Below are 11,357 nucleotides of genomic sequence, written 5' to 3'. Positions count from 1 at the left end.
TTTGCTCTAATCGTGAGAAAACATCAGACAAACCTAAACTGATATATAGTCTACAAAATACTTGACTAATACTTTTCAAAAGTGGCAAGGTCATAAAAGCAAAAGATTGAGAAACTGTCATGGATTGGAGCAGACAAAAGAGAAATGACACCTAAACACAATGTGGTAGCCTGGCTTGGATTATGGAACAGAAAAAGAGCATTAGCAAAAAATGAGAGATCTGAATATGGTCTAAAGTTAACAGTATTGTACCAATGTTCATTTCTTAGTTTGAGTAATTGTACTTTGTTCATGTAAGATTAGGGAAAGCTGAGCAAAGGGTATTGCATTAGTTGCCTCTTGCTGCTATAACATATTACCACAAACTTAAGATTTAAACAGTACAAACTTATGTGACAGTTTTGGAGGTCAGAAGTCTGACAGCTAAAATCAAGATCTTGACAAGGCTGCCTTTTTTCTGGAAACTTTAGAGAAGAATCTGTTTCTTTGGCTTTCTTTAATTGCAGTGAATTATATGTAAGGTAAAATTTGCCATTTTTATCATCTTTTAGGAGCACAGCTCAATGGCATTAAGTATATCACATTGTTGGGCATCCATCACCACCATCCATCTCCAGAACTTCTTTATCTTCTTGAACTGAATCCTTGTGTCCATCAAACACACAATATGTCTACTTGCCTTTCCCAACCTCTGCCTGCATCTGTGGCCACTTCTGTCTTCAAAGCCAGTAGAGTAGCATCAGCAGTGAAATAATAGTCTTTATTTTTAAAAAGAAGGTAATGAGAGCACACAAACTAAAGGAGAAAAGGAAGAAAAAGCAGGGGACAACACTTACTTTCTCCTCAAGGTATGGTGTCCCCACAAATCTGACTTACTAAACTCTTAGGATCTGGACAACTGGGGTAGGAGCTCTCAATCCCATTTTCCTGTGCTAGTGCTCAGAACAGGGTCTGAGTACTTAACAAGTACGGAAACACACAGTGTGAATCCAAACCACGCTGGCCTAATCCCAACCCTTCTTTCCAAGGGGACTTTTAGTTTCAGCTTCCACTGCACATCCCTGTTGCAAGACAGAATCAAAATGTATTGCTGCCTCCCAGGCCTCAGTCTTACTCACCCAGGAACTCAATTGTTTAGCCTCTGAAAGAGCCATGGCTCCCAAGACTGCGAACTTGTTGAGGCCACTGGAGCATATTGCCAAAAATACAAACCATGATGTGAAAGACTAGAGTAATTTAAAGAATGGAACAAATCAGTATCTTTTAGGGTAGACTCTCCTGCTGTCCCACAAGATAACCTGAAGTTCCTTCCCTGCAAATCTGACATTTATCATACATTTGCCTCGACTCCCCAAGTCAAAAGCATCCATCCATTGGACACCACACATTTCTGCAAATTGGTGCTTATCTGTATCAATTTGGTTTATTATCACTGGTTCAGGAACAATTTAGAGCAGACTTTGGCAGGCTCTGGCGATAGCAATCTGCACTGTTAGTCTCCTTATGGAAGAAACCTGCTTTGCCAGAAAGATGCATTCATTGTGGGTGACTGAGTAAGAACACAATTAAGCTGTCAAAGATTCCCCCGGACAGGGCTGGGCCCCAGCTCAATCAATCTCTGGGATGCTCATCTCTTAAATTGGCCACAGAACCTGTCCAGCCAAAGGGTCTTACTGCTTTCCTTCCCACATTTGGTGTCAGAAAACATTAATAAAGACACAGTGCACTTAGCAAAGAGATCAGGGATTGAGAGCTCTGTTGATAGTCTCTGGAATGGTTATTTCATCCCCCATTCTTCCAGAAGCATATATTTCCAACCCAAGAGAACTCTGGAATCAGCTCACAGCCAAAAGAGCTCCAACAGGTCTCAACTTTGCCAGACAGGTTAAAATGGCCTTTGGGAGGGTCCAGCCTTCTCCAGTTTGTATCTTGCTGTAGGACAGAGGCTTCTATTTACCGATGGCCAAGATGACAAAGAGAAATCGCTCTTTAGTGGAGGCTGATTATTTCTGGAAGTTGAGGGGATCACAGAGAGATTTCCTAAACTTGTAAATTATGTTCCTCTATCCACCACGCCAGTCTTTCCCACCAAGATCCATTCCAATTACAATCCCAAAAAATGAAAAGGGAGGGACTAATTCTTATTCTTGTTTTTGCTCTCCCTTTCCAGTTCCCAAGCTGCAGCTACTCAGTTTCTGGCCTATAAGTTCCCTTTCATATGTGATGTGGTTTCATGGGAAGGGCACAAGCTTTGGACTCACACCCACATGAACAGTAATGTGGCCCTGACCCTTACAAGCTGCAAGACCTTGGGCAGGTTACTTAATCTCTGTTATCAGGGTACCACCTTCACCTTGTCATGTGAGTGAAATAAAATTATATTCCTGAAGAAACTGGCAATGTCTTCATAGATACTAGTTCCTTCCTTCCTCATATATCTTGTCATGAAGGTCATTCAGGTCTCAACTCAAGTGTTGTCTCCCAAAAAAAGCCTTCCCTGACTACCTGCTCTAAAGCACCCTCACCCTCAGTCACACAAGAGCACGTTGCCTTTTAGAGTTTATTCATTTATTCATTCATCTATTTGATTACTTGTTCATTTTCTGCCTTCCTGATTCCTAAAAGCTCTAGAGGGCAGGGAGCTTGCTTGTTCCTGCTGGCAGCTGTATATAGTATCTAGAGCCATTCCTGGAACAGAGAGAACTCATAAACATTTGTTGGGTAAAGAAATTATAAGCACTATGAGAGATCTCACAGAGTGGAGGCAGGCATGACACACTGCTTTTTAGTGGGACCAGGGCTTCTGTAAAGCTTCACAGGCAGACCATGGCCTTATCAGCCTGTGATGGTAACTTTATGTGTCAGCTTGACTGGGCTAAGGGGGGCCTAGAGAGCTGGAAAACAGTATTTCTGATGTGTCTCTGAAGGTATTTTCCAGAAGGGATTAGCACTTAAATCAGCAGAGTGAGTAAAGAACATCCCCTCACAAAGGCAGTGGGCATCATCCAATCTTTTGAGAACAGGAATAGAAAAGGTAGAGGAAGGGCAATGTTGTTCTCTTGGCTTGAGCTGGGACACCCATCTTCTCCTGTGCTCCGTCATCAGCTCTGCTGGTTCTGCAGCCTGCAGGCTTGGGCTGAATTATACCAGAGGATTTCCTTGTTCTCTAGCTTGCAGATGGCAGCTCCTGGAACTTCTTGGTCTCCATAATTGTATGACCCAATCCCGTGTGTGTGTGTGTTACACATGTATATATTTTATTTCTTCTCTTTCTTTGGAGAATCGTAATACAGAATTCTAGACAGGAGGTCTCAGCAGTGGTTCAGGGTTAAGAGATTTTTCACACAGAATTCACTTTGGTAAGCCTCCAAGATCTCACATTCTGGTATGCAGATGACCAAGGAGAGAACTTCCATCAGATCAGATCATGCCAAGACCCTCTTGGTCTGGACCCCTTAGGGAGCATCCCAGTGCTTCCCTGTGTAAGACTGGAAGTGACAGAAGAGCAGGAGGAAACCTTCTTGGAAGGGAAGGTTGGAAGCAGGAGGAGCCAATTACACATTTTCCCAGCCACAGCAATTGAAATCACAAGTCTTGGACATGTGCAACGAAACCCTTCTGTCTAATTGGGGAGCCAGATCTGGGTTCAGTTATCAACTTCTGCTTAACCTTTCTTTGTTGAAAAACAGAAAGAAAGAAAAAGAACTATCTCTGCTTAACCTTCCTTTGTCGAAAAACAGAAAGAAAAAACTATCTCTGGTAAAGGTGGAGATTTTTGTTTTTAAAGAAAATTGAAACAAAATGACATTTCATAATTTATATAATTATAAAATCACTGTTGTGCACATCTGAAACCAATTATTCTGTATCATCTATACTACAATAAAAAAATGAAAGAACCCTCAGAGGTAACTAAATAAATATAAATAAACAAAAGTGTCATTTTATTCCATCAAATTAGAATAATTAAAATAATTCTCCATACTGACAAGCAAAGTAAAATGGCAAACTCATGCATGACTGTTAGGTGATGACTATACACCATAACAATTTTGGAAAGGAATTCGGAATCTTGGAAATATTTACAGCAAGTCTGCCACTTAAGTCTGTACAAATTGTGCTTTGCATAACCCCAGGGGGCACTATTCACCATGCAAGAATTGCAGTGTAGTTATTGAGACAATTTTCCCATAGACAGCAGCCCAGTGTTGAAGGAAAGGGTGCCTCTTTCTGATTTGTGCAAAGCTGCCTCATCAGCTACTGGTAAAGGTGATTTACATACCTGAACACTAGTTCCATTTTCATGAAACCTACACAACATAAAGAATTCTCCAATATGGTAAATGTTTTATTTACAAAGATGTGCATCACGGCATTATTCAAAAATTGCATACAACCTAAATGTCCAACAGTAGGGAAATGATTAAATCAGCTGTGGTATACACAACTGTTTTCTATGCTTATAATAACATAGAAAAAACTTCTGCTATGTTATCATTGTAATTTTATACTTAGGGATGAAATTGTGTATACAGCATGATTACTGTTATGTAAAGCAGACAAAAAATATTTAAAGCTATTCATAATAAAAAGGCAGGATGGCAATAAGCCAAAATATTAGTGGCAGTTGTTTGAGGGTGGTAGCATTACTTATGCTTATTTTTGCCTCTCTAATTGACTATATTTTCCAAATATTTTAATGAGCATGTATTCATTTTACATTGAAATCTCCAACAATAAATCTTTAGAGGCAGAAAAGAGTTAGAGATTAGAGGCAGAATTCGAACCTTTCAAAATTCTGTTGCTGAGACACGATGACATTAAAACATCTGATGTGGTACTTCAACATTTGTGGAAGACATTTCAGTACCTGGGCCAAGGACATTTTTTACACCACCTGCTCCAGGTACCTTCATCAAGAGTAGGAGCCAGGGACACAGGAATCTCTAAAGAAGGAGAATAAAGAATCCTTGTCACCAAAAGTAAAGGAGTATTACTAATGCCCACAGAAATTCCCCAGTATCAGTCTTCAGACTCCCAAATATCCCAGGGGACAGTCTCTGAGGGGGCAGAAAAAGCTTCCTCCCAATCATCATGAGATGGTTACATTAGGAATACTCTCAGCTATCCCAACTCACATCTCTCAGGGATAACAATCCTGATTTTGTCTTAAGTTTCTTTGAAATCATTGGTCTTATGCCCTCTTTTCTATGTTTACTATCCATGAAACAAAGTATATTTTTGTTTTTGGGAGGCTAACATGATCTATTTTGTGTTTTCCTCTACTCCCAGGGAAAAGGATGACTTTGAGGTGTTTTCTTATTGGTCAAACACTGTCAACTATGCCCTTCAGACTCCATGCTGCCCATTCTTTAACTGGTCTTGACCCAGCCAAACAGAACACGTAGGCACAAACTACCCAGTCATGGGCATAAGGAAATGTTACCTAGATCCAGAGTCTGGCATGTTATTGGACAATAAGGTTCATATTTCCCATAATCTCTATTATATTTCCTCCATCTAGACTCAGACTTCTGCTGCGACCCAAGCCCTGCCAGGGACCCCACCTGCTTGGCTCTCATATGCCCACAAGATTGCTCAAGTTTGACTTCAAGCAACATGAAGCACCCCACCCTGCCACCCTGTCTGATGTCTGCTCTAAGGCCACCACCAGGAGGTCGCCACTCCAAGGCCTCCCTCACCCCCCCACCAGACCACTGCTGTGATCCCTTGGCACAAGATGCCAGGCATACACTTGGCCTTGTGGATTCTATGGTGCCTGTCCTGAGGAAAGCAGAAGCTCTGACTTTATGGAAGTCAAATTCCAGTTGAGTAAGTAGAAAAAACACTAGCAAATAAACAAACAAGATAACTTAAGGTAAGAAGATTCTAGATTTGAATAAATACTGTGAAGGAAATAATAAGGGTTGAGATAGTGTCGAAGAAATGACATCTGGACTGAAGGATGGGAATAAGTCAGTTATGGCTGGGATAATTTGTAGCTTTTCCAAATGAAGCTAGAGTTTCTCACACCCTGTAGAAACAGGTTTGAGCTCTACAGTCAGATTGTTTCTACTGACCTTGGCCATGCCTGCTCCTGGCTTCCCCCTTCCCTGACGGGTGCCTGCTTTGATTTCACAGCATGCCTTGTAGCTATATAAGTTATGGACATCATGAATGCTATCATGAGGAACTACTGAAAGTCTGAGACCAACCAGGAAGATGAGACATCCTCCTATTTCCTGAGCAATAGTTCTCAAACATTAGCAAGAATCATGTGAGAGACATATCACCGTCACTCAGCTTCAACCCCAGACATTCTGATCTAATCTTCCTGGGCAACAAGGGAAACACAAATAAGTGAGACGACATCAGACTAAAAGGTTCTGCACAGCAAAGGACACCATCAGCAATATGGGAAGGCAACCTAACAAAGGAGAGAAAATATTTTCAAATCATATCTATCTGATAAGGGGCTAATATCCAAAATACATGAAGGACTCACACAACTCAATAGCAAAAAAAAAAAAATTATTATAAAAAGTGGGCAGAGAATCTGATCAATACCAAAGATGTCCAAATGGCCACCAGATATGTGAAAGGATGCTGAATCTCACAAATCATCAGGAAAATACAAATCAAAACCATAATGAGATACCAACCCCACAATGTCTGGATGACTAGTATAGTATCAAAAACACGAGAAACAGTAAGTGTTAATGATGATGTGGAAAAAAATGGAGCCTTCATGCACTGTTGGGTATGTAAATTCTTGGAAATTGATATGGAATTTCCACAAGATAATTAAAAATAGAACAACCAAGGGCGGAGCCAAGATGGCGGCGTGAGTAGAGCAGTGGAAATCTCCTCCCAAAAACACATAGAGCTATGAAAATATAACAAAGAAAAATCTTCCTAAAATAGAGACCACAGGACACAGGACAACATCCAGACCACATCCACACCTGCAAGAACCCAGCGCCTTGTGAAGGGGGTAAGATACAAGCCCCAGCCCGGCGGGACCCGAGCGCCCCTCCCCCCGGCTCCCGGCGGGTGGAGAGAAACCGGAGCGGTTTTTTTTTTTTTTTTTTTTTTTTTTGGCGAGCGCTTTTTGGAAGCCTTAGAGGGACGGGCCTCCGTTGCTGGGGAGGCAGGGTGGCGGGACTGGTGAAGAGGTGCCTGGGAACGGCGCCGGAGGACAAAGAATATCCCGCGTTTCTCCCTGCGGGACCAGCGGGCGGGTGCCTGAGACCGGTGCCTGAGGACGGAGGAGGTCGCGCGTTTTTCCCCTTTTTTTTTTTTTTCTCTTTTTGGCGAGCGCTTTTTGGAAGCCTTGAAGGGACGGGGACCCCAGTGCTAGGGAGGCACGGTGGCGGGACTGGTGAGCGGGTGGCTGGGACCGGCACCTGAGGACAAAGAATATCCCCCGTTTTTCCCTGCGGGACCGGTGGGCGGGTGCCTGAGACCGGCACTTGAGGACAGAGGAAATCGCGCGTTTTTCCCCTTTTTTTTTTCTCTTTTCTGCGAGTGCTTTTTGGAAGCCTAAAAGGGACAGGGACCCCGGTGCTAGGGAGGCAGGGCGGCGGGACTGGTGAGCGGGTGCCTGGGACCGGCACCTGAGGACAAAGAATATCCCGCATTTTTCCCTGTGGGACCGGTGGGTGGGTGCCTGAGACCAGCACCTGAGGACGGAAGAAATCGCGCGTTTTTCCCCTTTTTTTTCTCTCTTTTTGCCGAGTGCTTTTTGGAAGCCTTGAAGGGACAGGGACCCCGGTGCTAGGGAGGCAGGGCGGCGGGACTGGTGAGCGGGTGCGTGGGACCAGTGCCTGAGGACAAAGAATATTGAGCGTTCCTTCCCTGCGGGACCGGTGGGTGGGTGCTTTTTGGAAGCCTTGAAAGGACAGGGACCCTGGTGCTAGGGAGACAGGGCAGCAGGACCAGTGAGCGGGTGCCTGGGAGCGGCACCTGAGGACAAAAAAAAAAAAAAAAAAAAAAATCGCTTGTTTTTTCCTTTTTTTTCCTTTTTTTTTTCTCTTTGTTTCTGTTCCCTCTCTCATTGTTGCTGCTGTTGTTTTGGTTTGGAGAGTGCTTTTTGGAAATCTTACAGGGGCAGGACAGGTCACTTAGACCAGAGGCAGGGAATCTGGGGATCTCTGGGCACTCTAACCCCCTGGGCAGCAGGGAGCACAGAGGCCCCTTACGGAGATAAATAGTCTCCTGGCTGCTCCCCCTCCAACGGGGCTCCACCATTTTGGAGGAACAGCCCCAGCCAGGCCAAGCCCACAGCAACAGCGGAGATAAACCCCAAAGCAACTGGGCAGGAAGCAGAAGCCCTGTCTGTGCACAGCTGCCCAGCACAAGCCACTAGAGGTCGCTATTCTCCCAGGAAAAGGCTACAAATCAACAAGAAGGGAAGCTCTTCCAGCGGTCACTTGTACCAGCTCTGCAAACTATCTCTATCACCATGAAAAGGCAAAACTACAGGCAGACAAAGATCACAGAGACAACACCTGAGAAGGAGACAGACCTAACTAGTCTTCCTGAAAAAGAATTCAAAATAAAAATCATGAACATGCTGACAGAGATGCAGAAAAAAATGCAAGAGCAATGGGATGAGATGCAGAGAAAAATGCAAGAGCAGTGGGATGAAGTCCGGAAGGAGATCACAGATGTCAGGAAAGAGATAACAGAAGTGAAACAATCCCTGGAAGGATTTATAAGCAGAATGGATAAGATGCAAGAGGCCATTGAAGGAATAGAAGCCAGAGAACAGGAACGTATAGAAGCTGACATAGAGAGAGATAAAAGGATCTCCAGGAATGAAACAACACTAAGAGAAATATGTGACCAATACAAAAGGAAAAACATTCGTATTATAGGGATACCAGAAGAGGAAGAAAGAGGAAAAGGGATAGAAAGTGTCTTTGAAGAAATAATTGCTGAAAACTTCCCCAAACTGGGGGAGGAAATAATCGAACAGACCATGGAATTATACAGAACCCCCAACAGAAAGGATCCAAGGAGGACAACACCAAGACACATAATAATTAAAATGGCAAGGATCAAGGACAAGGAAAGAGTTTTAAAGGCAGCTAGAGAGAAAAAGGTCACCTATAAAGGAAAACCAATCAGGCTAACATCAGACTTCTCAACAGAAACCCTACAGGCCAGAAGAGAATGGCATGATATACTTAATGCAATGAAACAGAAGGGCCTTGAACCAAGGATACTGTATCCAGCACGACTATCATTTAAATATGATGGTGGGATCAAACAATTCCCAGACAAGCAAAAGCTGAGGGAATTTGCTTCCCACAAACCACCTCTACAGGGCATCCTACAGGGACTGCTCTAGATGGGAGCACCCCTAAAAAGAGCACAGAACAAAACACACAACATATGAAGAATGGAGGAGGAGGAATAAGAAGGGAGAGAAGAAAAGACTCTCCAGACAGTGTATATAACAGCTCAATAAGCGAGCTAAGTTAGGCAGTAAGATACTAAAGAAGCTAACCTTGAACCTTTGGTAACCACGAATCTAAAGCCTGCAATGGCAATAAGTACATATCTTTCAATAGTCACCCTAAATGTAAATGGACTTAATGCACCAATCAAAAGACATAGAGTAATAGAATGGATAAAAAAGCAAGACCCATCTATATGCTGCTTACAAGAAACTCACCTTAAACCCAAAGAAAAGCATAGACTAAAAGTCAAGGGATGGAAAAACATATTTCAGGCAAACAACAGTGAGAAGAAAGCAGGGGTTGCAGTACTAATATCAGACAAAATAGACTTCAAAACAAAGAAAGTAACAAGAGATAAAGAAGGCCACTACATAATGATAAAGGGCTTAGTCCAACAAGAGGATATAACCATTCTAAATATATATATACCCAATACAGGAGCACCAGCATATGTGAAGCAAATACTAACAGAACTAAAGAGGGAAATAGACTGCAATGCATTCATTGTAGGAGACTTCAACACACCACTCACCCCAAAGGATAGATCCACCGGGCAGAAAATAAGTAAAGACACACAGGCACTGAACAACACACTAGAACAGATGGACCTAATAGACATCTATAGAACTTTACATCCAAAAGCAACAGGATATACATTCTTCTCAAGTGCACATGGAACATTCTCCAGAATAGACCACATACTAGCTCATAAAAAGAGCCTCAGTAAATTCCACAATATTGAAATTCTACCAACCAATTTTTCAGACCACAAAGGTATGAAAGTAGAAATAAATTCTACAAAGAAAACAAAAAGGCTCACAAACACATGGAGGCTTAACAACATGCTACTAAATAATCAATGGATTAATGAACAAATCAAAATAGAGATCAAGGAATATATAGAAACAAATGACAACAACAACACTAAGCCCCAACTTCTGTGGGATGCAGCGAAAGCAGTCTTAAGAGGAAAGTATATAGCAATCCAGGCACACTTGAAGAAGGAAGAACAATCCCAAATGAATAGTCTAACATCACAACTATTAAAACTGGAAAAAGAAGAACAAATGAGGCCTAAAGTCAGCAGAAGGAGGGACATAATAAAGATCAGAGAAGAAATAAACAAAATTGAGAAGAATAAAACAATAGCAAAAATCAACGAAACCAAGAGCTGGTTCTTTGAGAAAATAAACAAAATAGATAAGCCTCTAGCCCAACTTATTAAGAGAAAAAGAGAGTCAACACAAATCAACATAATCAGAAATGAGAATGGAAAAATCACGACAGACTCCACAGAAATACAAAGAATTATTAAAGACTACTATGAAAACCTATATGCCAACAAGCTGGAAAACCTAGAAGAAATGGACAACTTCCTAGAAAAATACAACCTCCCAAGACTGACCAAGGAAGAAACACAAAAGTTAAACAAACCAATTACAAGCAAAGAAATTGAAACAGTAATCAAAAAACTACCCAAGAACAAAACCCCGGGGCCGGACGGATTTACCTCGGAATTTTATCAGACACACAGAGAAGACATAATACCCATTCTCCTTAAAGTGTTCCACAAAATAGAAGAAGAGGGAATACTCCCAAACTCATTCTATGAAGCCAACATCACCCTAATACCAAAACCAGGAAAAGACCCCACCAAAAAAGAAAATTACAGACCAATATCCCTGATGAATGTAGATGCAAAAATACTCAATAAAATATTAGCAAACAGAATTCAACAGTATATCAAAAGGATCATACACCATGACCAAGTGGGGTTCATCCCAGGGATGCAAGGATGGTACAACATTCGAAAATCCATCAACATCATCCATCACATCAACAAAAAGAAAGACAAAAACCACATGATCATCTCCATAGATGCTGAAAAAG

The 11,357-nt window shown here is 42.1% G+C and overlaps 1 long non-coding RNA gene across 2 annotated transcripts in view; it reads right to left on the bottom strand.

Annotated features, from left to right (window-relative positions):
- Positions 1–643: 643 nt before the first annotated feature.
- LOC140850584 (uncharacterized) overlaps positions 644–11,357 on the bottom strand; it is a 156,391-nt gene continuing 145,677 nt past the window's right edge. For both annotated transcript variants that reach the window (XR_012133525.1, XR_012133526.1), the window contains exons 5-6: positions 4,788–4,946; positions 644–795 (exon numbers count right to left, since the gene is read on the bottom strand). This is a non-coding gene — a long non-coding RNA (uncharacterized lncRNA). The remainder of the gene's footprint in view (positions 796–4,787; positions 4,947–11,357) is intronic.

Source organism: Manis javanica, chromosome 7, assembly GCF_040802235.1.
Source record: "Manis javanica isolate MJ-LG chromosome 7, MJ_LKY, whole genome shotgun sequence".
NCBI lineage: Eukaryota > Metazoa > Chordata > Mammalia > Pholidota > Manidae > Manis > Manis javanica.
The sequence above is the reverse complement of the archived record's forward strand: the minus strand, read 5'-3'. Positions and strand labels throughout refer to the sequence as shown.